The sequence below is a fragment of the Balaenoptera physalus genome (assembly GCF_965194825.1).
Source record: "Balaenoptera physalus genome assembly, chromosome: 6".
Classification (NCBI taxonomy): domain Eukaryota; kingdom Metazoa; phylum Chordata; class Mammalia; order Artiodactyla; family Balaenopteridae; genus Balaenoptera; species Balaenoptera physalus.
In genome coordinates, this window is record NC_138885.1 from 40,603,281 (window position 1) to 40,630,586 (window position 27,306).

The 27,306-nt window shown below is 37.6% G+C and overlaps 1 long non-coding RNA gene across 11 annotated transcripts in view; it reads left to right on the top strand.

Annotated features, from left to right (window-relative positions):
- The window catches only part of LOC309662423, a 153,393-nt gene that overhangs the window by 108,307 nt on the left and 17,780 nt on the right, over positions 1-27,306 (top strand). For all 11 annotated transcript variants that reach the window (XR_014264649.1, XR_014264650.1, XR_014264651.1 and 8 more), the window contains one exon: positions 1-27,306. This exon is cut by the window's right edge and continues 17,780 nt beyond it. This is a non-coding gene — a long non-coding RNA (uncharacterized lncRNA).

The window sequence follows — 27,306 nt, forward strand, 5'->3', positions numbered from 1 at the left end:
AAGGAGAACGGAAAAGGGAAAATGTGAGTACAGAAAAAGTGGCACTGATTTCCATCACAAAAAGAGATTCTACAAAGCTCTGGAGGAAAGTCACACCACAGCATAGGCTGATCCTGGGTGAGTCTGGTGTCAAATTTAAATATTGCCTTGAAGTAAGAGAGCAGGGACTTTTTCAGAGCAACTACTTCAGACTAAAAAAAAAAAAAAATCAATAGTTGGTATGTGTTATTTTATATTTGTAAACTTAAAAATTCATAGGATGTCACAATTAGAGGAGGCTTTATAGATCTACTTTGACTTAATCTTTTCATAGATAAGGAAATAGAGATTCAAAAAATATTTATAAACTTTCCCTAAACTACCCAATGAATTGTTCTCCTGATCTCAGTTCAATGGTCTTTAGTTTGCGTATGACTGGGTTGTAGGATACTATAAGCATTATTTTTCAAAAAACTTAATAATATTGAGATGAATCCAAGTAAACCAAGCTGAGACTTTGCAATCTATTTCACTGTGGCCTGTGAAAATGACTTTGATCTAAGCTTCTCTAAGTGAATTTCTGTCTGTGTTATCAGTGCTTAGGGCCCCTGTATCTTAGTGTTCTGGGGTTTCAGAAGTGGACTCTGGTTTACTTAAAAACAAATAAAGAAAAATAGATAGTAAATAAAGTAAGGATGTTATTGGAAAGATAACACAGAAGAAAAGAAGAGGCTGAAGAATCAGGGCTCAGAAAGCTCTGGACAAGCATAGCTGCAGGGATTCAAGTAGTAGCACCTAATGGAGAGTCTGCTTACTGCCCCAGGGGTAGGCAGAGAAGCTCCAATTGCTCCTACATCTTGTCGTCCCAGGAAAGCTTCATATCTCAGGGTCAGAGGATCTGACTAGTCTAGCTGAGGTAATGTGCCTGCCCCATGGCTTGGCATGAGGTGGGTTGGTAGGGACTGAGTGGGACATTTTGATAGACAGATTGCCAAGACCTGATGCATAGGAAAAGGGAAGCTCCCAGAAAGGAAACAAAAATGAGCTGTTGTTAAAAAAAAAGGGGGAGGCATGGATTCAGGACAACAGAAACATACATATGTGCTGGAATCCATTTCATTACCATAGATAGGAAAGAATGCTGTGTGTACAAATTTTTACTTTGTAAAATGACTTAAAAATATTTCAGATGTTGGCATTCAGTCTTCTTTTTTTAATTTTTATTTTATTTTTGGCTGCGTTGGGTCTTCGTTGCTGCGCTCGGGCTTTCTCTAGTTGCAGCGAGCGGGGGCTACTCTTTGTTGCAGGGCTCAGGCTTTTCATTGCGGTGGCTTCTCTTGTTGTGGAGCACGGGCTCTAGGCGCGCGGGCTTCAATAGTTGTGGCACATGGGCTCAGTAGTTGTGGCTCGTGGGCTCTAGAGCACAGGCTCAGTAGTTGTAGCACACTGGCTTAGTTGCTCCACAGCATGTGGGATCTTCCCGGACCAGGGCTCGAACCCACGTCCCCTGCATTGGCATGCAGATTCTTAACCACTGCGCCACCAGGGAAGTCCTGGCATTCAGTCTTAGTTGATACTTTTTACTTGTTCGTTTCTCTAATTCCAATTATATTTAGACTTTCATATCCCATTCAAGTCAACTAGAGAAAATATGATAACTATAATAAGAATTTTATTTAGTTTGGTTATAAGTATTCATTCACTTGGTCAGTTCATTTATTCAATACATATTTATAATACACTTTGAAAATACAGGATTTAATTTCTGTCGCTGAATTGGCAAGAGGCATAAGCAGAGATTTTCTTTTTATTAAAATAAATTACACAACAGACTGAACTAGTGGCTTTCAAGCAGTGCTCTAGAGTGGCTACAAGTCCCTGGTGGCCTTTGTCGGATGGTGGGTAGAGAGCCAACTGGTTGGACTTCAGTTCCTCTGTGCCTTCACCTCTCCCCATCTGCTCTTGCCTGTTTCTCTCCCAATCCTCTCCACTTACTTCAACCAGAAGAGTTTCAATGTTGTTTGTTGGGTATCTGAACAAGGTTTTCTTTAATGAAGAAAAAAGTTTGAAAATTAGTAAATAATATGTTACCATATTAGCTGTTAGCATACTTATTAGATTTATTTAACAAGTAACTTCCTAGTCCTAACCCTTCCTAGGGAATACATCTATCTAGTCATGGAGAACTCATCTTCTTAATTAAAAAAAAATTTTTTTTGAACCTATCTGGAATTAATGAATAAATAGAGAATGTTTACTGTGGATGAGGCTCTCTACTGCACTCTTTGGGGGAATAATAAGATAGATAAAAGACAGCTTCTTAGCTTAAGTTAGTTGGGAAGACTAAGCAAACATATAAAATAATAAAAGGCCAACAGAAGAACTGTTTCAGTAGGTAGATTCAATAATCACAAACTGGATCACATCATCTCCATCTAGAGGGAGTTATAGGGGGAGAAGGCCTTCTCGATGATGGCATATTCAGTTTCGGTTTAAAGTTCTGTGAGTCTAGGGATTTAAAAAATATATCAGAACATACATTTTTCTTATGGATGATTTCTGCATCTCCAAGTTATCCAATTTCCTAAGTACCTTTTGGATTTTGGGCAAATATGAAAACAATATTTAAACTAGTCTCATATTACTTCTCTTTCTTTAATCTGATGTTTCTAGGTCTGAAATGAAAAGCAAAATCACAATTTTATTTTTGTATATGGAGGGTGAAATGTTTTTATTTGGATTGTTAAGAAGAAACAATGTTAAATTAATAAAAATCAAAATTGCACAGAAAATTAGAGTTTTTGTAGCTACAAATTTTACTTTGAATTTGATCTATGTCACTGCCTGCTGGGTGAAGTCTGACTCTATGGTTTTCCATTATGTCTGTGTTTGAAGGCTTGGTTCTGTCCTTCCTTTATTTAATATATTCCTAAAGCCATTTTCCAGTGAAATCCTACCCAGTGAATTGACTCACATCAGAAGAATTCCAGAAATAAGAACAATCATGCCCTTTCTGTCATTGATGTAATGGTGTTTTTCAGCTTTAATAGTCATGAGCGATATTTTGGCAAGCAACTGAAATAACCCCAGTTATCTGATTGTGTTATTGACTACTACCTTCCAAGGGTTACCTCAGGGGAAGGGACATTATTTTAGGAACATTCTTTATTTTTTAACTTGAGGATGTTATCTGTTAACAAAATACTAGATTAAAAGTCATGAGAACTTTTTCTTTTTTAGAGTGTATCTAAAGAATACTACAACACATATTTAACACACCAAGTTCTAAACATATGGATCTCTTAAAACAGACTGGTATAAACATTTTGATAATTCCTGGAGCTTGTCCTTTTAAGATAGTTTTAAGTTGTGGGATTATTAAAATGTTTACCATCTAAAGTGGCAGCATTGTCTTTAAGATTTAAGTTTATAGTTCTATATGTGAATTTTTTCTAGAAATTATTCTTTCCTAAAAATTGAGCTAAAATTCTTAATTTTGTTTTCTTTGCTTTATATTAAATATAGTTTGTAAAGCTCTCCCTCTCCTTATTTTGCATATTTTGGAGTTCTCTCTAGGAACTCTTTTTCAGTCTAGAATTTTCTTCTAGGAAATATGAAATGGCGAATATCTTAGGTTATAAGGTAGTTCTGCACATTTTGCTTAGTTTCTCTCCTCAGGTAAAAACCGTCTTTCTCTTGATCTGGCAGTTTGATAAGCTTACCATTTGGCTGGGCCTGAGGTGGGTTTGTGAAAAAGCAGATTGTTGTAGTTAAAATAATCAGTGTACCCCTGTTCTACCTGGATGTCTGGGAGAAGTGCCAAGAGAGTTCCCAATATTTCATTCAGAGGCAGAGTCTATGAAACTGTCAGTTTTTTTTGAAGACCAATTTGACTGTGCCACGTTTCTAATACTTTCTGCATTTATCAGGAAATCAACTGTAGTCTTCTGACTTCATATTTTGTTGTAGTTTTAGTTTAAAAAATGTCTTTTCTAGAAGGATTTTTTTCTCTAGGGAAAGAAGCCTTTATATTGTAATTAAGGTTTAATTACAATTGATTAAAACTGTAAGTATCCCTATTTTTGGTCAATGTCTAAGCCAAAGTATTGTATATATTTTATCAGCCATAAGAAAATGAAATATTTATCCTCAAGGGAGGCAGTGAAGATCTGATCAAGAGTTAAAAGATAGTAATCATCTGAATAGTAATTACCATCAGGAATGCTAAACTACCTGAAAATAATCCTTTGTCTCAACCAAAAGTAAACTACAAGCTCACTCATGGTGGATCATATTCAACTGTTTTTAATGGAGCATAGGGTTTAAAAGCAGAAGCTCCGGAGGTGGAAAATTCTGAATCAAATCTCACACTGCCCCTGACATGCCCTGTGATACTGAAACAGTTATTTCATCTTTTAAAAACTTCAGTTTTCTCATCTATAGCATATTATAATGATACCTACTTCATAGAGGGATTAAAATGTTCAGCACAGTACCTGATTCAAATCAGAGTTCATTAAATGCCAGCTCTTACTATGGCTACATTCAATTTATTTTGCATCATTATCTAAATGTATTTCACTGTCACAGAATCTTTTGTCACAAAAATATTTTGTCTGTCTATCAACACCAGTTACAAACATGGTGGCCATTGCCAACTGAATATTTTGATATATTAGGAGTTACCTGTAAAATCACTTCTAATTCCACAATCAGAAGTTGCTATGATCTGAATATTTGTGTTCTCCCTCAACATTATACATTAAAATTTTAAGGCCCAATGTGATGGTATTGAAGGAGGTGGGGCCTTTGGGAGGTGATTAGATCATGAGGACGGAGCTCATACGAATGGAATTAATGCTTTCATAAAAGAGGCCGCACAGAGCTCCCTAGTCCCTTCTGCCCCAGGAGGATACAACGAGAAGTCTATGACCTGGAAGAGGTCCCTCAGTCTCCCATCCTGTCACCCTGATCTAAGACTTCCAGCCTTCAGAACTGTGAAATATAAATTTCAGTTGTTTATAAGCCACCCAGTCTATGATATTTTGTTATAGCAGCTCAAATGTACTAAGACAGAAGTAATCACCATTAACATACTTGCAAATTTCATTACCATTTTTTGGTGGCTATATTATGTATTTATTGTTTGAAAAGTGGGCCTTACAATGTGTACCTAGCTTTTAGTGTTCAGCATTGTGTTGTGAGAATGGTTTCCTTAGCTAGTCTTCAAAAATCACAATTTCAGGTGACTATATAATATTCTATTATACAGGATAATAAGAATGTAACTTCTTTAAATATTCCTCCATGGTTGACTATTTAGGTCATTTGCAATTTTTGTTCATTATAAATAACATTTCCATAAACATCCTTCTCTATACATATTTGAAAGTGTAATAAATGCATTCAAATATATGAATATTTTAAAGGAATTTTAGATATTCTAAATGCTTTCCTGAAAATTTGTAGCAATTTACCTACTGTCAGTATTGCCTCATAAATTTGTGAACCTCAAATCAAGACTTTCTTTTTCATTTTGACCTGTTACTCCTATGTAATAAATGGGCACATTTTCACTAATTTCCCCCATAGTTAACACACATACATAAACTGTCTTGGCTCATTATGACATTTAACTGCATATCTTGAATCACATTAAAGTTTCAGTAGTCATAATTCATTTCTGAAGGACTTTTAAGTGGCAACAGAAAAAGAAAGGGCTTAAAAAGAATTATATTATTGGATATAAGAACTATATGGATTTAAAAACGCCTAATCATACAAAGAATAGAGAAGCGAGGCTAAGGTATTTGTACTTTCTGCCCTCATTTCAAAGGTGAAAGACAACCAGAAGGAGAGACTGGGTCGTTGGTATTTATCCAGCTACTTGGTCCTTCATGTGGGGTATGTCTTCTCTGCATCATTATTCACAATTATCTTTTCAGCCAAAGTATGTTTACTGGATGTCAGGTTTAATGAACCTGCGGCCAGTGGAATTTATGTGAGAGGAACACATCACACATGTGGCCTGAGTCTAGGATTCAGTCACTCATTCTTTAAATATTTATTGAGGACCAACTGGGTGCTAGGCCCCATTCTAAGCACATCAGTGAGACAAAGAGATGAAAACCCTTACCCTCTTGGAACTTATATTTTGGTAGGGAAAGAGAATAATAACACAAGAAATCCATTTTATAATACATTTGGAAGTAATTAGTGCAACAGAGTGAAATAAGGTAGGAAAGGGGATAAGCTGGGATGGCAATGGAGGTAAACAATTTTTAATGGGTAGTTAGGAAAGGCCTCCCTGACAAGATGACTTTTGAGCCAAACTTGAAGAGGGTGCAGATGCCTGAGGCAAGTATTTTCCAGTGTGTCTGCCCCTGGGGATTCAGGCATGTCTGGTCCATTGGGAGACTGGCTCCACAAAAGTCTTTGTGAAGAGGGTTCAAGAAATCTGAGAGAGAACAGATCCTAACTGAAGAAATCTCTATGCATTATGAGCTTGATCCATGAGTGACTGAAGATGAGAAGAAAGATTGTATGTGGTGCTTCATATTTAAATCGGGTCTGGACATGTCTCGAAAGAATTTTGCTGTCCAAGCAACATTGAGTTATCATGGAGCATATCACAATGGGAGAGACCCCATCTCCCCTTCACCACAGACATCAGAGCAGAAAGGATTATGCTGCTTAGGGTGCAAGACGAGAAGTAGCAGTGGCCGTCATGCTACGAGATCCCCTCAGGAAACTTGGCCCCTAGCACTTGAACTGTCGATACTGGTAGGCTTGTTATATCTCTTGGGACAAAGATCACCACCTGTAAAGAACTACTGTTTTGCACCAAGAGAGTTGGTGGAGCTAAGTGGTCAGAGGGGCAAGAATCTTAAGTTAGAGACAGAATATAGTTGAACATGGTAGACGTTGAAGGAATGGAGCACATGGGAGACATCCCTTGGGAATTCCCAGAAATATGTGTGTTTTCCTGTGGTCGGGGGTGCTTTATAGGAGGTCGAGGTCTGTCAGAGTAACTTATGTATGAAATTTATTTTAACCTAATTGTCCATTCAGGCAAACATTGGATAATTTCTTGGCATTGTTTCAGTATTGAACAAAAGTTTTGGCATAAATACTTTCTATTAATTTTTTCTCTCTTTAGCCCAACAGTATTGAAGACCAGCTCATCAGGTTAGCAACAGGAAAGATAAACTGTAAAAGCCAGTGCTAATTTCTAGCAGGGAAGTGTGACCAACACCACCAATCTGAATTTAGCAAACTCACCTAGAAAAACTGAGTGTGAATGACCACAACTCTTATACACTGTTATTTTTACCTGGTCATTTCAAGGCCAGGTCAGCAAGAGAGACTTAGGTCAGAGATGAAGGATTTTATTATTCACAACTCAGCAAGCAGCATATTTGGTGCCCTAAAGCCCCCTTTCTTACTGAGTAACGTAAGAGAGTGAGGTGATAGCTGCACATGCAGTTAAGTTGTAAAAGGATAGAAATCTTTAGGGAATTCTTAGGGATTCTGAGCACCTAGGGAACCTGAAAGTTTCACACTGGGCAACCAGCTTGCTGGCCCACTGCTTTAAGAGGGAGAGAGTACCTTTAGCTTCCATGTTGTTCACTATACAGCTGTCCTTGCACAGATGGTCTGAAACAAAAGAAGTGCTTCTCCTTGCCAGAAATGCAGAAAATGAGAGACCTATGGAGAACTGTCTCCAACAACATCCACCACTCGTTTTAAGGAAATAACCCAAGAAGTGAACAACAAACCTAACACCTTCTGCTTTTTGAGACTACATCTTGCCTGGAAGAAACTCTCCCACAAGTAATACATTCTCAAATTACCATGACCTTTGGGCTGTTAGCCACATCTATTGGGGCAGTGTGGCCTTTTCTTTTGTGCTATTGAGGGACAGCCCCTGTGGCATGTATCTCCAGCGTTCTTCAGCCACTGTTACTGTAGGTGAATGCCTTGTAAAGAGTGACCCTCGCTCGTTATTTTCTTTCATATACTTCATCTCCTGTTCTGCAGGACCAATTGCACTTGGTCACAAATGGGTAGATCTCGCCATCTGGTTACCTAATGTCCTGGGGTAGAATCTGAGATGAAGAAGAGATTGTTGGAAAGGAAGTCTGACGCAGCGGCCAAATCATAAACTGTAACTCCACTAAGTCCTATTTTCATATTGAATAGGCAATGAAATTGTATTACCTGTCTCTACATTGGAAAGAAAAATCAATATGTGCTGTTTCTTCATGTAATAAATGTCCTTCTCTCTCCTCCCTGCTGTTGCCATCCCCAACATTTTACATTAGCATGATAAGAAACATTGCAAAGTGTGGGATGGGCCTGGATCTTCAGAAGGTGATTTCTCATGCCAGTTAACGAATATAGTGTTTAAAACAGCATTTGTCGTTTAGCATTATGGCTAAAAAGAGTACATAGTCAGGACAGAATAAAGTAACATCACATTACTGAACAAAAATTTCTCTGACCACTTCCTAGGATGTCTGGGAATTGTAGTCAAGTGTATATTGTATAATAGAAAAAGTGCTAGACCTGGAGTTCTTGAAAATTAGCTTTGTGGTCTTGATTAAGCCACTTAACGTCTCTGACTCTCAGATGTTGATATTTCAAATAGGGAGAATAATCTTTGGTCTGTTCTCCTCACAGATTCATAATGTTTATTAAAATCAACAATGTACTATATACATATGAAGGTGCTTTGGTAATCAAGCCTGATCTAATTGTAAAATGGTATGGCAATATTTAAAGTAAAGTGGAATTTTTTTCATAATACTGACATTGAGGAACAGGATTAATATTACCTTGAGTTTCAATTTTTTGCAACATAGGGAGTGTAATACTGTTGATAAAATGGCAAAATCTCTGCAGGAATCAATGAAATTCTAGAATATATCAGGGCAACCTAAGCAACAACTTTCCAACATTGTTCTCACTTTTCACTAACACATTTTTCTTAGTTGCACAATCTCCAAATATAACCAAGCGGTAACCAGGTAGTTTATTCAGATTTTCTGGAGTGTCCTCTACACTCTCTTCGTCTTGACCTTCTCTGATAATATCATCCTCAGTTTATGACTCTAATAACATAGCATCACATCATAATCCTAATGTTTTCTCTTTTCGACAACTGGGAAATTTTAATAGAAATCAACAAACATACTTGGGGTGGGTAGTAGAAAAAAGGGCTTTGTCTCTACATGTGACTGAAGCAATTCATGGAAACTGACCTACAAAGCAACCTACAATATCTGCTTTTGTTATAAATTTCAAAATAAAACATGGGTCCACAGTGATTCCATAGATGTTAGCCACCAATGCTGGGAACTAATTCACTCACCACTAACTCACTTATCACTAACTTATGTAAGTTCTCATCTTGAAACTTGTCATGGTTGAGACAGAAATATTTCTAGGATCAAAACTGAAAGCAGGTAGATACCGTGGTTATGTAGCTAAGAATATTAAATCTGTCTGAATTGAATACATGTTGAGGTTACTGAGATTTGGTTCATTGAACAACTGGGTGAAATACATATCATAGTTCAGATATGACTGCACACTTGGAATTTCTTTTAGCAACTGAATAGGTGCCATGTATGTGTGTACATGTGTGTGTGTGTTTGTGGGAGAGCTACTCAGCATGGTTAGTGTAAGGCTCATGTGTCACTTCTTTTCTTGAATACCAAGAACTGATGGTCTAACTGGAGTGGTATCAGATAAATTGGAGGCAACAAAGGAGAATGATATAGAAGGTAAAAGAAAGCTGAGTGGAGGACTAGGTTGAGTCCTGTTTCCTGGATAAGCTTAGGTTAGTCAAAAGCATTCCAGAATATCTGTTTGCTAATACCCAACTTGGGCAGGTGTGAGTCATTCTTTTAAACATTATTTAATGCCAAGACTAACTATTCTTGAGGTCACCAACTTTCCTGAGCCATGGAAACCCACGGTGGTATATGTGAATGGTTTAAATTGGTGGTTCTCAAATTCTAGCTTGCATCAGAATCATCTGGAGAATCGTTAAAGCACAGATTCCAAGATTTTCATTCAGAAGTTCGGGGGCAGAGCCTGAGAATTTGCATTTTTAACATGCTCCCAGGTAATGCAGATACTGCTGGCTGGGGCAAGCATACTTTGCGTGATCCACTGGAGCCACCCTATTTCCATGCATGTGCTTTGTAATTGTCCAGTCAAATGACATATTCAAATCACTATGAGTGAGCTCCCTCCTCACCCCTCCCCTCCCCCTCCCAAATAATAAATGTGTGTGCAGTCAAGTAGAGCTCTTGAAAGTGATCAGTGGAGAATCATGGAAATTAAGTCCATGCCCAGAGGGGCTACTCTTTATTTGATAAATTAGCTGGTTTATGTTAAAACAAGCCGCATTCTAGGGCCTGTGGCAGAAGACTGTGAACCACAAGGTCCTTTAATGAGAAAAATGATGATAACTCACCACCAGATGCTTATCGTCACTTTTCAGTATATTATGTGGAATAAGGTGGACTCAGAGAAGGAGTTAAGAAGGATCCTGAGCTCAGAGTGGAAGGCCCCGATGCCACGCAGCTGCATTTTCCTTCTCATTCTGCAGCACACTCCAGAACTTTTCATTCATCTTTTCATTCAACTTTTCATTCAATCATTTACTCATCCACTTACATATCAAGCAGTTATTGAGTACCTACTATTGATACATGCCAGGAATTGGCCCAGATGTAGGGATTACAACTGGTAACAAGATAGACATAGTTCCTGCTTTTGTGGGACTAACCTCTTAGTGTGGGTGGGAGGAAGGGGGAGAGAGAGTGAAAGAGAGAGAGAGAGAGAGACAGAAGGAGAGACAGAGAGGAAGAGAGGGAGGAGGGGGGCAGGAAGAGAGACAGAACATGGGCAAATAAAGAATAATTCAGAAAAATATCACATAGCAGTAAGTAAAACACAGAGAAATAAAACAGTGATTTGATATTAAGTGACGGGTTACAGAGTAGCTATTTTGGATTGGATGGTCAAGAAGGTCATTCTGAGATGACATTTAAGCTGTGAGTTGAATGACAAGAAAAAGCCAGGTATTTTCTGAAAGATCAAGGGCTAAGAGTCTTCCAAGCAAGGGAGCAGCTAGTGCAAAAGTCTCAAGGTGGGAGTGAGCTTGGCAAGTTTAAGGAATGGAAGATCAGTGTAGCTGGAGCATCATGGACCAGAGAGTGAGAGATACCAAATGATAGGCAGGGGCTATTTGAGAGTCATTGATGTGATTTAGTCATAGGTGTGATGGAAAAAGACATTGGCTGTTGGTAATATGGTGTGACTGGTATAAGGATGCAGTGGACAGAACATCCTACAGGACAGGGGAAAAGCAGAAGCAGGAGACTAGTTGGGAATCCATGATAGTACTATAGGGGAAAGATGATGGAGGCACTGACCAGGTGTTGTGAGTTGGTAAGTCATCCGATTCTGAAGAAGTGTGGTCAATTAAGTGTTGCTGACTTTTTGGATATGTGTGTGGGGATGTGCATTAGGGAAACAAGAACTGTCTCCAAGGTCCTTGCTATTCAATAACATGATTCGAGGACTAGCAGCATCCCATCATTTGGAACTTGTTATAAATGCAGAATCATAGGCTATGACTCAGACCTGCTGAATTAGAAGACCCCTCAGGTGACTCATACACACATTAAAGCTTGAGAAGCCTTGTGTTAGATTATTGTCTTGATCTCCAGGGAGAGTAGTGCTATTTACTGGGATGGAGAACCCTGAGGCAGGAGTCGGTTGGGGTGAGGGAAGGGAATCAAAATTTCTCTTTGTGTGAATTTTGAAACATTTATATGACATACAAGTGGAGACCTCAAGTAACAGTTGGTTACACGTGTCTGGATTTCTTTGGAATGGTCAGGGCTAGAGATAAAGATGTGGGATATGTTAGTATTTGCATGGTGCTCACTATCCAATGAATGAATGAACGAGCTAACTAGTGAGAAGGTGTAGACAGAGGAGAAATCCAGGAATGAGCTGGGCACTCTAAAGTTTAGAAGTCTATTAAGAGGAAGGGTTAGCAATGGAGACTGAACAGAGGAAAGCCATGAGAGCATGATGTCATGGAAGCCCGGAGAAGAAAATATTTCAAGAAAAAGAGAGCAGTCAACTGCACTGAATGGTGCTGAGAGGCTGAGTAAGAGAACCAGGAAAAGAGCATTGGGTTTGGCAACATGGATGTCAGTGATGACTTTGGCCAAAGCAGTGTTAAAATGGTGGGAATGGATATCTTTTGAAGTACACAGAGGAGAGAATTTGAGATAAGTGAGTAGAGATGGTGCTTACAGATGACTATTTAAAGTATCTGGGAAGTAATATAGTTTTGTTTACTTCATTGGTGCTCTGAAACCAGTGATCACTCTTGGTATCTCCTGCCATAGATGAACTCCTAACGTGTCCTTCCAGATATGTAGAGTAGAAAGTATAAAAAATCCTGGTCATTGACTTCAAGCAACTCATAATCTAGTGAGAGATAGATGCACACAAGTAATTCAATGCTCTGATAACTTTATATTAGAATTATTAGGATTTATGGGCTGGGAAGAGAGTTAATATTTTTGCTTGCATTCTGCTAGGCACATTGCAGATATTATTTTATTTAATCCTCACTATATTCCTTTGAGGTTATCCCAGTTTTACTGATGGGGAGATAAAAATTCAAAGAGGCTCGGGACTTGTTTTTGTGTAACTAGTCAATGGTGAGGCTAAAATTTGAAACTCAGGTCTGCTGACCCCAGGGCTATAATCTTTGCAATGACATGTTACTTTTCACAGTGGAAAAAGAGAATAAATAAAAATTATGCTTAGCAAAACTGTGAGTGGTCTTTTACAAATTGGAATACAAGGATTCCTTACTGTATTAATACAGTAGAGTTGCATCTTATGCAGTGTTTAGGGGTAAAATTCCAAATGGTGAAAATTATCCTAAAAAAATTTCATTATATCACTCACATGTGCCTGGGAAATGCTCACATTATGAGAGCCATTTAGGAATTGAGGTCAGCTGAAGAAATGTCAGACTTAACGTTTCTCTTCTCACTCAGGGAAATACAATCATTGAGGAGGCTCGCCTGTAATACTATTATTATTATTGGCTGTGTACATATGGCTTCATTAACATCAGTTAAATTCACATATTAGGCAAATCTAATGAGTTAGTGTTAACTGAAAATTTACTATGTATGGTCAGTGTACTAGAAACATTTCATGCATTTTCTTTTTTAAAAATTTAATTTAATTTAATTTTTAAAATTTTTATTGAAGTATAGTTGAGTTACAATGTTGTGTTACTTTCTGCTGTACAGCAAAGTGAATCCATTATACATATTCATATATCCACTGTTTTCTAGATTCTTTTCCCATATAGGCCATTACAGAGTATTGAGTAGAGTTCCCTGTGCTATACAATAGGTCCTTATTAGTTACCTATTTTATATATAGTAGGGTGTATATGTCGATCCCAATCTCCCATTTATCCCTCCCCCCGCATCCCCCCTGGTAACCATAAGATTGTTTTCTACATTTTTAACTCTATTTCTGTTCTGTAAATCAGTTCATTTGTACCATTTTTTAAGATTCCACATATAAGTGATATCATGCAATATTTGTCCTTCTCTGTCTGACTTACTTCACTAAGTATGACAATCTCTAGGTCCATCCATATTGCTGCAAATGGTATTATTTTGTTCTTTTTTTATGGCTGAGTAATATTCCATTGTGTTTATGTACCACATCTTCTTTATCCATTCCTCTGTTGATGGACACATTTAGGTTGCTTCTATGTCCTGGCTATTGTAAATAATGCTGCAGTGAACATTGGGGTGCATGTATCTTTTCAAATTATGGTTTTCTCCAGGTATATGCCCAGGAGTGGGATTGCTCTATTCTTAGTTTTTTTGAGGAACCTCCATACTATTCTCCATAGTGGCTGTACCAATTTACATTCCCACCAATAGTGCAAGAGGGTTCCCTTTTCTCCATACCCTCTCCAGCACTTATTGTTTGTAGATTTTTTTGATGATTGCCATTCTGACTGTTGTGAGTTGATACCTCATTGTAGTTTTTATTTGTATTTCTCTAATAATTAGTGATGTTGAACATCTTTTCATGTGCTTTTTGGCCATCTCTATGTCTTCTTTGTAGAAATGTCTACTTAGGTCTTTTGCCCATTTTTTGATTGGGTTGTTTGTTTTTCTGTTATCGAGCTGCATGAGCTGTTTGTATATTTTGGAGATTAATCCCTTGTCGGATGCTTCATTTGCAAATATTTTCTCCCCTTCTGTGGGTCATGCATTTTCTTTTCTTTTTCTTTTTTTTTTTTTAACATCTTTATTGGAGTATAATTGCTTTACAATGGTGTGTTAGTTTCTTCTGTATAATAAAGTGAATCAGCTATACATATACATATATCCCCAAATCCCCTCCCTCTTGCGTCTCCCTCCCACCCTCCCTATCCCACCCCTCTAGGTGGTCACAAAGTACTGAGCTGATCTCCCTGTGCTATGCGGCTGCTTCCCACTAGCTATGTATTTTACATTTGGTAGTGTATCTATGTCCAGGTCATGCATTTTCTTATTCAGATTTTAATCCACACACTAACCCTGTGAGGTAGGTATTTTTATCTCTTTTTTTGCTGATGGGAAGACTGATTTTCCTAAGATCACAGAGCTAGCAAGTTGGAGAATTGCCTTCCTAACTCCAAATGACTCCAACATGAGTGTGCCTTCCCCTGTGCACATGGTCTTCCTGGCTTGCAGTCTTCTGTACCAGCCAAACAGATCCTTACAGTTAGTTAACTCACAGGGCTCCTTAACCATGTGACCTGCTCATTCCTCCCCAGCAGTAGCTTCCCCCTTTATCTCCACCACATACTTTCACTCCTTTCTTAGTAAAGGCTCCCTTTCCTTCTTAAGCCACTGCTGAAGCTCATTAGTATCTATGGATCAGCTAGGGAATTTGTATTACAGAGTCTGTAAGGAGGAAACAAACTCCTCCTGAAGTCAGAGAGCGTTTAGAACCATGTGACCTGATTTAATGTAAACACAATAACCACATTCTTGATAAAGATTAGTTCTTTGTCTTTCAGAGTTGTCAGAGCAACTGTTTTAAAAGTTTAGATGTTTGCAAGTACCATCTAAAAGACTCAATAAAAATACTGCTCAGTTCAATTCAGATATAACTTAATATTTTCATTAACATAAGCCACCCTTTAAAGATTATTCGCAACTTTTGTTTTTCCAGTCCTCTTCCATGGCTCTCTGGATAGTGCCCTATTTCTGTAGCCAGCTAATGGGCATTTGCCACTCCCCCTTGCCTGATTGGATAATGCAAACCTGAATTTTAGGGGTTTACCTAAGGGATTTTTCTCCAGCCCTCTTTGACTCTCTCCTGGCTTTGAATGTTAATTCTCTACCCCTGGAAATTGCCCTGAGCATCGTGAACAACTACTGTCTTCCAAGTCTCTTTCTTGATGGAAAAGAGAAGTCTGTGATGTGACTTAATTCACTTCTTTCAAGATCAAAGTGTAAGACAAAAGGGAATCAAAGGTGAGGAGTGAAATCAGAGCCTGGTGGACAGTCAGGAGTGACTTTTCCATCTTCATATTTTAACTCTCTTATATTTGAAGCTGGAAAAAGGCAGTGATGGCAATTATATATGGTTGTCCACCTGGTGAGGCTTGGCTTGGAACAATTCTGAGGCCTTGTATTAGACTAGATGGGCTAGGTAATGTAGCGACAAACAATGCCAAAACCTTAATGGTTAACAAAAACAGTATTATTTTCAGTCATTCAAACCTTCTGCTGGTTCAGGTATCTCTACAGGTGTTCTCCATGTGGGGACCAAGCATTCCAGGCTGATCCATCTCATGGCACTTTTCTTAACATAGGGCTTCGGGGTTTGTCTAAGCAGAGAAAGAGAGCATTGGGAATTGTGCATTGGCTCTTGAGTACTTCCTCCCCAACGTGACTTTTCTGTCTCAATCTATTGGCCAAAATTAGTCATAGTTCCTCCCAAATGCAAAAGGGGCCGAGAAACATAGCCTTCTATGTGACTAGGAGGGTTGGAAAACCAAGGTGGGCACTAGCAATGTCCATTACAGACACCTTTGGATGATGTTTCTCCCAGCCTCATGTCCTTAGACATTCAGGTGCTGGGGTATATGAGGTATGGCCTAAGGTGTAAGGGTATGTAGGCAGAGGGGAAAAATTTTGTCTTGAAGACAACACCAATGTCTTTGTCCACAGCCTGAATGATGAAGTTCCAAAAATTTTCTTGTATGCCATCTTGACACAAAGACTTAAAGAAAAACAGACTAATCCCCTTATAGCCATGAGTAAATAAATACACTTTTACGAGATATTTTACAAGGTAACCAAGGACTTTGAATTGAAGGCCTAGATCTGGATCCCCTTAGGTATAAATAAGGCAACTGTGGATTTTTATATTTTTAATTCTGCTTTTTCCAAGGTTTGTTGTAGGAATTAAAAATGAAAATCGAGTCCAGGCAGCAATAATGAATCAGAAAGGGGATGAAGAAAGCTTGGGTACAGACTCAGTGGATAAACTATAGAGCTGTGAGCCTTCTCTGAGGGGCAGGAATGGAATCTTTCATTTAACACATCTTCTTAGTTTGTTATCCTGGGAGCAAGTTTGATACCAGTTTCTAATTATGGGAATAGTGATCAGGCCCCAATGCCTTACAAACATCGTATGTATGTGTGTACAGTCTCACCTCTAAAATTTCAAGGTAATAGAAAGTAATCTAATTATGTGGATAATTAAAAACAACCAAAGTGCAAGTTTAAAACTTGTACTTTTATGACTGCAAAGCAGGCTATCAAAATGACAGGGTGTCTGGATGGGATCGTTGCACGCACTCAGATTAAATGAGTGCATTAGTTGATTGTTTCTGGTATGAAGATAAGCAGAGAAAAGTATAATAATGTTGGCATTTAAGTGGACCTAATTAGGCTTCAAGTTTAACACTCCATTAAGATGAATGGGAAAGGGTCACCCCTTGTTCAAGCTGTGGTATTGTCTTAGTGTGTCTGGATCTTGCCTCTGAAGACAACAGTCTGTCAGCATACGTTCTCACAGTCACCCCTGTAAAGCAGACTGGAAACTTAATTCTTCTAAAATTAAATCTCAGGTTCTGGAGGCCACAGTAAAATCCACAGGGAGATCTTAAATCTTCAAGTTCTACAGCTGTATTAGTCATAAACAACAACGATAGCAATGATAATTCTTTCAGTTATCTATAGGAACACTCAAGTGCAGACTTCAGTGTTTCCTGAATATAAACTGGTGAAACTAACAACCTCCAGTTTACCACTGAAGGACCCTGTCCATGGGAAGGGTGAGTGACTTGGATAAAGTTACAGAGCATATCACCGGTAAAGCCAGAAATAATATGGAGGGACTGTTCAGTTTTTGTTGCAGTAGTCTGTCATCCATCAGGGAAGGGGAGTAAGGAACAATGATCTTACCTACTAAACTGAGGGTACATGCATTTGAAAGAAAACCTAAGAATCTAAGGGCAGCACAGCCCAGTAGACATGTTTATACGGAGATGACCGGGGAAATTCTGCCATCCTGCCATATGGAAATAGTGTGTAAGTAGGAGAAAAGTTTAGTCATGCCAATGCCTAAGGTGTATGTATGTGGTCTGAAAGTTATGACACTTGGGAACCACATTCACAGTTGTCACCCAAAGAGCCACAGGGTCACTGTATGCCTTTTAGTGATTGGATTCAAAACTAGGTGTCTGGAGATTGCATAAGGAGAAGCCACATATGGCTTGAATTGAGTAGTTGGGTAAATGGTTGTCATAATTTTCCGATTCTTTGGGAAGTAGTATGGCTACATCTCCAAGCACAGTCTCAGGACTGGTAACTTGTAATTCTGGTTATGCTATAGGCTTGCTGCATGTCATTGGACAAATAATTTTCTCTTGCTAAGTTTCAGTTGTTTATTTTTTGAAATTAGTAAGATGAAATTTGGCCTGCTTATCCAAATTCTAGGTTTTGTAGCTGTGTTATTCACTAAGATTTCAGAAAGGAAGTTCTGCTGTGCAGCTGGTGCCTAGATAGAACCGTTACGTCCAACTTTTTTCTAAATGTGAAATTATTGTAAATTTTGGAACTGTTTAAATGGGTTCAATTATAATAAACTAATGGCAGTATTTTTTATTAAAAATAAGCCATCTATAGAATCATTCATCTTAGCATTTAGGAGTTGGATGGAAAGAAGTATAGTTCTCTGAGGCAACTTCTTTTAACATGATGGGATCCATTATTTCAGATCCCTGACTCATGAAGAGTTGAGAATGGGACATTGTTTCCCAGTGCTGGTCATGTTGGGTTACTAGTTCTTCTCACTCCTTCTTGAAATATTCTATACCAATTGATACTAATCTTGACTCTATGAGAATACAATGTCTATTCCATCTGCTATTTGATAGCTTTCAGGTATCTGAAGCAAGTGATCATGCTAATCCCTTGATTTTCTCTTTTTTATTCATTATAAGGCATACAGAAGTTTTCATAAACTTCGTTGCTTCAGAAATGTCCCTCAAGCTTTAATATTTCATGAGGATTCAACTTAGCTTATAAATGTTCTATGTTATGTTATCATATTTGATTATTCTCACTCACTGAGAACCAACAAATTAGTATTTGGAATGTATTCTTTTTCACAATATATTTAATTAAAATTTTTTTTTGTTTTAGGGAAATCTAATTATTTTGGGTTTATCCTAATTAATTTAAACAATTGTTTACTTGTAGCTTGCTTTGCTCCAGAATTAGTCATTTAATGCCATTTCCAATAATGCATTGATAAGATAAAAAACATGGAAATCGCAAAAAATAAAATGTAGAAAAATAAAGAACTGGGTAGAGTTCACTATATAAAATACACTTACAAGGTTATTATATACTTATTTGTGGTGAGTCCAAATTTGATTTTGAACTTGCTAACAGCCAATTCAAAGAGAGAAATAAGACCAGTTACGAGACTAATAACATCTAAAATGTCAAAAAGACAATTGGAAAAAAAACTCAACAATTTCTCATACTGAGTCCTGGGAACATTATCTCCTGAGTTCTTATAGCGAAGACTCTCTATTACGAAGTAAGAATATCTCCAACAGCATTTTTATAGTGAATTCCACAACAGATTTCATAGGGTTTTTCCATGATAAAGTGATAAAATTTCCAAGTGCAAGTGCCTGGTACTTAGTAAGAGCTTGTAATGGGTGAATTGTGTCCCTCCAAAATATGTTGAAGTCCTAACCCCCCATACCTCTGAGGGTTACTTTATCCGGAAATATGGTCTTTACAGATATAATCAGGATACAGTGAAGTCCTACTGAGTTAGGGTGGGCCCAATCCAATATGACTGGTGTCTATAAAAAGAGGAGAAGAGTCACAGACACAGAGGGAAAACGGCCATGTGAAGACAGAAGGAGAGATTGGAGTTGTGCTGCCACATGCCAAGGAATGCCTGTGGCTATCAGGAGCTGGAAGAGACAATGAAGGATGCCGCTTTAGAGGTTTCAGAGGGAATGCAGCCCTGCCAACATCCTGATTTTGGATTTCTAACCTGCAGAACTGAGAGAATGAGTTTCTGTTTTAAGCGACTCAATTTGTGATCCTTTGTTATGTAGATAGCTCTAGGAAACTAATATGGTACTCAGTAAATATTTACTGAATCTATGGATAAGTTTTATGGAACAGTTGACTGATGGGAAAGGGCTACTCAGAAATTTAGAGACACTGCTGTGATCAGCTAAGAAAAAAAAAATTGGCACAATTCCACCAGATATATTTATATCCATTTCTATTTTTACTAAAGTTAGAATTACTGCATAGAAGATGTATTTATTGGGGGGTTTATAATTAATAATCCATTATCAGGAGGTTTAATGTGTAGATTTGACCACTACCATGAGCCTTTTTATTTCCTATGACATACAACTCTTCTTAGAGCTTTGTGCAGTATCCAGCCTATAGTAGGTATTCGAAAAATGTATATAGGAATAAGATATATAGTAAATTCTATTATTACTTGATAAATAATGAGGGTAGAGGAGGGTCCTGTCCCCAAATGCCATTATTTTAAAGGGGACGTATGACACATATATTTTAATTAGCTATGTCGCATGAATCCTGTTATCTCCCCTTGTGAATTTTACTAAGCAGGGGTGTTCCTGCTTCTTTTTCATTAGTCCTTTTCTCAAAACACATGCCCGTGACTTCAATCCCTATCATCTCCAACTATCTTCAAGAAATCAAATAAATCAATGACTCCCTAAACATTGAGAAGAAAAGAAAATGAAAAATGATCCAAGAGGAAAAACAATGCCCTGATTCTGGCTGGAACACAGTCTTCCAAAGTTGTTGCAAGACCAGTTTCAGTCTCTTGAGTACTGGCTTACCCTCCTACTCTCTCCTTAAGGCAGTCAAATGTTGTGATAGGATAAAAGTAGAGAGACTAAATGGGTCATAAGCCCGCCACAACTTATGAAAGCTCACCAAACACGACGCATAGCACGCATGGTGAGCTAGTTTAGAAAAAAAAATCCATTTTCTTTTCAATAACCTAATATTTTATTTGAAATGGAAAAACTTTGGAGAATCATTGAACACCTATGAATTATGATAACCTTCAACTTACAAAACGGAGATGAAGTTGCTCAAGTTTTAAATACAAGAGGCATCATTCGGGACCTGAAAAGAAGAAGAAAAAAACCCAAACAAACAAATTAGAACAAAAACAAAAACAAAAAAGAAACCCAAAAACGTGGTGGGCAATCTCTAGCGGACCTGTGGAAATATGGAGCAATTGAATGCTCACGTGTTTGCAAAAAGTTCTGTTCTATTCATCCTTCCTAGGTTCATCCCACGGGCAGGCATTTCCACCCCTGTGAGGAATATAATGGAGCACAATCTCGAAGCTGCTCTGCCTGTAACATTCACAGGTTCTCTCTCCCCCCAAATTTGAGCTGAGGCACTTTTCCTTTCTAAAGAGCAGCATCTGGCCTCTTCGTGCGCTCATTTGCATGCCAATACTGGATTGCTCTCCCAGCGCACAGCTATTTAATAGTGGTGCTGGTGTCCGAGCTCTGGGAACAAACGAAATGGTTTGGGTGTGCTTTTGTGTGCAGTGCGGGTCGTTGCTACAGTGTGCTTATTAAGAATAGTACACATTCATTATAACAAGATTGCTCTTTTGCTCAGGGGCCATCACTGCACATTCTGTAAATGAATTAACAGTAGCATGCATTTGTGTATTATGGGCCCAGAAGATGCATTTGTTTATTAAATAAATCTGCAACACAGAAAGTATAGTTGAAAAAAAAATCTAGAAAATAATCAGCGTGCGCATGTACAGTAGCTATTTGTTTGTGTTTTTTTTTTTTTTTTTTTTGAAACCTCAACATCTTGGCTAGTTTTCCTCCTTTGTTTCTTTTAAATAACCAGAGATCACAGGCCACACTATAGACTAACAGCCTGCAAATATTGATGTAAAAAAAAAGGAAACCAAATTTAAGTTACAGAAGCACAAAACATTTCCAGAAGTGGTATTGTAAATAATCATGTACCTTTAAAATGATTAATATTATGGTTCTTTTGCTTTTCTTTAAATTCTTTTGTTATTCTTAAAATCATTTGCCTCTAAAAATCACTATTTTTATTTTTGGCTAAAATTTACCACGCATCACATATATAATTTTCCCCATTGAACTTTGATGTCTTTTGAAATACAGACTCTGCTTTTGGGGCATTCAGCTAATATTGATCCATTTATTTTCAACCTTTTAGCTCAGGTATAGCTAGTATAATATATTAATAAACATGAATCAGTCTGTTAGATTTTATTCCTGTTAACTAATGATTTTTTAAAAGCCCAATGGCAGTTCACAATTATACCGAGAACTCAGATTATGTTTTAGATGTGACTATTCTGTATTTCTCTCTGCTTATATTATGTATCTTGCTGTCTTTAATATGTAATCTGATATGTTGTACACTTGAAGTATAATGGAAAGAAAATGGAAATATTTAAAAATATGGAATGCTAAAAGTGTCTAAAGCCACAGCATGGATAGTATGAAATTTATTAAAATGAACTGAGGGAAAAAGGAAAGAAGAAACAGTCATATTCTCAAATTTTTGAAATTCTTATGTTATTCAAAAGATGAATGTCTTTTAAAAAGAAATTGGTTTCATATTTGATTTCTTGAAACTTTTCTATAAAATCCAGGGGTACTAAGTGAAATTTGCCAGAATATTTTAAAAGGGAAAGCCTGGTAGAATGAGTGGATTAGGACTTCATAGATTTTGGGCTTAGCTAAACATCTATGACACTATTACATATACCCTGCTAATTACTACATCTGCAAATAAAAAATGTGTTTTGTAAGAAACATATTTCTTACAAAATATGGACTTCTAAAAGATATTCCATATGCAGCAAAAATACATAGCTGATTGAAGCAGGATAACACTTTTCGCCCACATGGAATCTTAAATACTTAGCATTTTGTCCTTAAAGAAGTAATATTCTGCTCTGCTGTACATTGGGGGGAGAACTCAACCATTGTAACAATTGATTTGATAATTATGTAAGGGAGAAGAAAATATTTGAAACCTAGTTTCTTTTCTTTCATCTTTTTTTTTTTTTGGTGAAAAGCTCTATTTTCCAGAGCATTTTATTTATTCCGCTGCAGCTTTTAGAGAGGCCAGCCAATCAGAAAGTCTGTAAGGGCCCAGGCCCAGACTCAGCGCTGAGCTCCAAATGCGATTCCAGTCCTGACAGGGGGATTATAGGAAACAGATGACTTACGCTTCTAATTTGTGGCCTTAAATTGCAAACAGAATTTCAGGAGTCGAGCAGAGTAATAAATGGCAATAGAAAAAGCCACACACAGCCAGATCAGTATGTGGTGGTTGTAGGTTAAACTAAATGGGAAGAGACAGGTTATGATGGTTCAGTGTATTACAGAGAAGAAAGTCTTAAATTACCAGTGCTGAGAGGTATTGCTCCACGGCAGACAGCATTGCATTGTGCAGTCCACAGATATCCCAAGCAGAACAATAAAAAAGCAGGTTTAACATAGAACCTGTTGCTGGAGGAATCATTTTTTTTCCCCCTCTTTTAGAACTGGAAGCGGTGTTTTATGTTTGTTTTGACCTCTGCTGTATACTTGGCCCCATAACATCTGTTTTCTACCATTGCCGTTTTTCACACCAAATTAAATGTCGAGGAGTCAGATAAAATAAGTTCAAAATATGTCCAAATTATTTTTGTGGACTTCCAACAAATGTCTCAGTAACTCTTTTCACACGGAACGATACCATTTAAATGCCAACGTAGAAAATTATTTTCCTTTCAACATTTTAAGAGCTAAAGAAAGGGATGTGTACTTAAACTTGGGAAATATTGCATTGGCCTTTTTGGTAACTTGTATGACTGTTTCAGACTTGCTTTAAGGCTATTCCATCATATAAAGTTATGTGCATTTGTTGGATAAAAACAGGAAAATTTTTTAACAACGACATATAATAAAACTATTATTCAGCGCTGCTTGAAACCATAAATACCAGTTAGAAGCAAAAGAGATCCACTTTTTATCATGTGGAAACCAGTAGGTATCTGTTTTCCTTTTTTCTTTCTGTGTGTCTTTGTGTGTGCCTGTGTGTAAGAGTAAGAATTAACATGAGAATGACGTGAATTTCCACTGTCATAAGAAGTCTGGCTGTCGTTAAGTCTGTGATGTGAAAATTTAAAAATGGCATTGCATTTGCAACTTCTAATCCAATAAATATATTGATGGAAGTAAACTATCTTTCTTTGAAAAGAATAACACCTTCTTTTAAGATCCAACTTATCTCTGTGTCAGAGATTGGCAACTAATTCATGATAAAGATTGATTAAAAAATAATTACCCCATCCTATATTATTTATTGCCAATATATCAAAGTAACACATTTCTTTCCCTAGTGAATGATAGAAACAAGGCTTACTTTAGTCCACAATGCTGTGCTTGAAGTGAGGCCAAGTAAAATCCGAAGTTTTTCTTCCACTTTCCTTATGAACAAGAAATCTGTCACTCTAAAATTCAGATATTTTAACTGCTATGTTAACTTTAAACTTGAACGTTTTGTTTTATATGCTGAATAAAAACTGTTATCTTGCGAGTAACCTGGGGAAAAACAAACTATTTTTGTTGTACTGTTAAGCAAGTCGGTTGATAATCATTGAAGATGACTAACTAAATAGATTTTGATTAATCACTTGCAGAAACTGTGCTTGTTAGAACCACTTTGTATTCTGTGTCATGGTAATATCAATGTAGGTTATAGCTATTTCTTTGTAGATGATGTGTTTTTTTTTTTAAATCACCTGGCAAAAAGAGAAAACAAACCTTAGTTGAAAGCTTTTGTCTCTAAGAGAAAACTCTTTTCATGCCTGTCCTTTTTTTTTTTTTTTTTTTTTAAGAAATGCTCAATTATTATTTGTGTCATAGTGGGAAAACTGGGTCTCTATAGGGCCTGAACCTTTTCAAACAGGAGATAGCTTTTGTTTTTGTACCTCATCAACACCGATCCCCTAATTAAATCTGATATTTCTGGCTAAAGCAAAATGATTTGTAATACTTCTTTGGAGTTTACTTAATTAGTTTCAGTGTCTTTTGTGTGGTAAATGTGGTGATATTTTATAAAACAGAGCTGAAAAAGGAGGAGGCAAAATGCAGTCTTGCAAAGGATGGGAAAGATGGGAGGTGAGAGGGAGGGCAGACCAGTATGACCAAACCATGAAAGCAAGGTGTAGTTCCAGCGCAAAGGCTTGCAGGCTGGAGTCATTCATTAGTTGAAATCATCAAGCAGATCTGACCTGGAAAAAGGCTTCCTGTCAAATGTAGGCCTGGGCATCTGTCAGGGCCTCAGATTCTACACCTTGATCAGCCCAAGACACTGACACCATTTTCTTTAACAAACACCAACAGCCTTTTTTCTCCTTCATTTTAACATCTCTCAGGGGTTGGATTCCCTTTCTTCTCCTGCTCTGTAGAGAGTAAAGGGAGCTTGTTAACTTGCTTAGATATTTTGACTGTCGGGGCTCTTTGTCCACTTGCCTGTGGTAACAGTGTCAAAGCATAACTTGGTGTAATTGCTATATTTGCAGTCAGAAGAGTGTTCCGTATTTATGTTCAAGCTGCTGAATAAAAAGGAAGTGTCGTTTTGGAAAATCCTGTAAATTATCCTCAAAGTTCAGGCAAAATATAATGTGTGGTGTACCTGGTATGTCTTGTTTTCATTGCCAAGATACAGAAGGGGAAAATAATGGGGCTTTAACTATGTCAGTTAAATTCCTGTGTTCCTTATGCTCAGATTGGAGAACAATAAAATAAAATTAAACTTAAAAATGAAAGCAGAAGAACTGGGCTCTATAATTTAAAAAGTAACTGGAAAGCATTATAATTTTTAATTATCCATTGTGTCACAATTTATACACAGTATGGATTAGAAATGACAATTTGTGATGGACCTTCATTTAATAAAGACGTGCATAATTTACAGACATTAGCAGTTCCCATTCTGCAAGTGGAAATTAGGATTGTAATGGGACTTTATCCTATTGATAGGTAATAATAGATGGCAATCTAAAAACCAGATTTACTATAAGATGAACTTTTAAAGAGATAGAGTTGTATTCGCTCTGTATTTTGTATGTTTTCAAAGAGTCATTATGGTAGGAAAAACTGCAAAATGGGATTTGTGGGTTTTTTCCCCTTAATATATAACAATGTGAAATTTGAGGCAAAGAGTGATGAATGACAGAAAACTATGGATATCCCTCTGGCCTTTTCCACACAAGATGCGTGTGTGTACATCTTCAAGGATGATCCTTCCAGAATGAGTGCCAGCTGGACATTACGTAACACCGGGAGGCCCAGGGCTGCCAATGCTGACATTCCTTAGTCTGAGAAAAATCATCCTTCTAGTTAAGTAGACCCTCCCTGTGTCTCACTAACTGTACAAAACTGCATGCTGCTGGCAGATAATGGCTTGTAATTAGTGTGGCAGGCAGGTAATGACTTGAAATCACCTTCCAATTGTGAGTGTTTGCTCTGTTTCAAAACCCTGGGTGAGTAGGAAAGTCATGGGGGACTATAAGGATGCAAACAGAGAAAAAGGGGAAGAACGCAACCAGGGAATCTCTTTCTGAATAGAATTTCTCCCCAATTGTTGCTTATTTTACCCTTAGGTCCTCCCGGGAGAGGCTCTAGAAAGGCATTGAGAATTGGCAGGTTACTTTACCTGCCTGCTACTCCTGCTGGGAGAGATGGTGCCCGTTGAGAAAGTCATTGCTGTTTTGGAATCAAACCAGCCTTCTTAGTTGCAGCCTCTGCACTAGAAAATTGGGATGGAGAGAGGAATGGCAGCTCAGCTCATTAGAAAAGAAGCACGAATTACTGAAAGCCAGATTTTGCTTCCCTGTTACAACCTACTTCTCTCTCTTTCATGAGCTTTCCCCAAATTCATGGAGAGCTTTTGCTGTTGAAGCAAGAAAAGCTGAGCCAGGAGCCTGTGCAAAATCGAGACTAGACCACTTCTCTAAGGATCCCGCAAAACATTTAGACCAGTGCTTAAAGCATAAAAATGCATACAAGCTCCAAGAGAGTAACAACTGAACATACTGAGAGGTGGGCTGGACAGTATGTGGCCATAGCCAATTGCTAGAATTTGGGTCCAGGGTGGCCAGATTTCCTAAATTCTTGAGAGAAGCCAGAAATCTGGAATTTTGTGGAAAAATATCCCATTTTTAAAGCATTGAAACTAATTTAAAAGATTTAAACCTTTGTGTGAGTGAAACAAAACCAGTGGCCTGATTTCAGGCCACAAGCAGCTAGTTGATGATTTCTGTTTTAAATTAATTCTTCTTGGTGCCTTTTCTTTTTGTCATCTTGTTAGAAAAAAAAAAAACCCCAAAAAACAAGGGCAGACTCAAACATGCAACAAGTGTTACTTGGCTTTTACAATTTTCTTGTGATCGTTACATGCAAACGCTTGGAAAAGAACTTCTTAGGAAATGGCCCACACAATGTCTGCCTGGCTTTGAGCTTTCCCTGCGCTTTGAGGGCTCCTTTGGGCCAAACGTGTGGGGCTCTTTCAAACTTACTTTTAGATGAGCCTCTCTGAGCCTTGACTGACTGGTTCTAATAAGTCATTATTAAGGAGAATCCCCTGACTTCTCTCA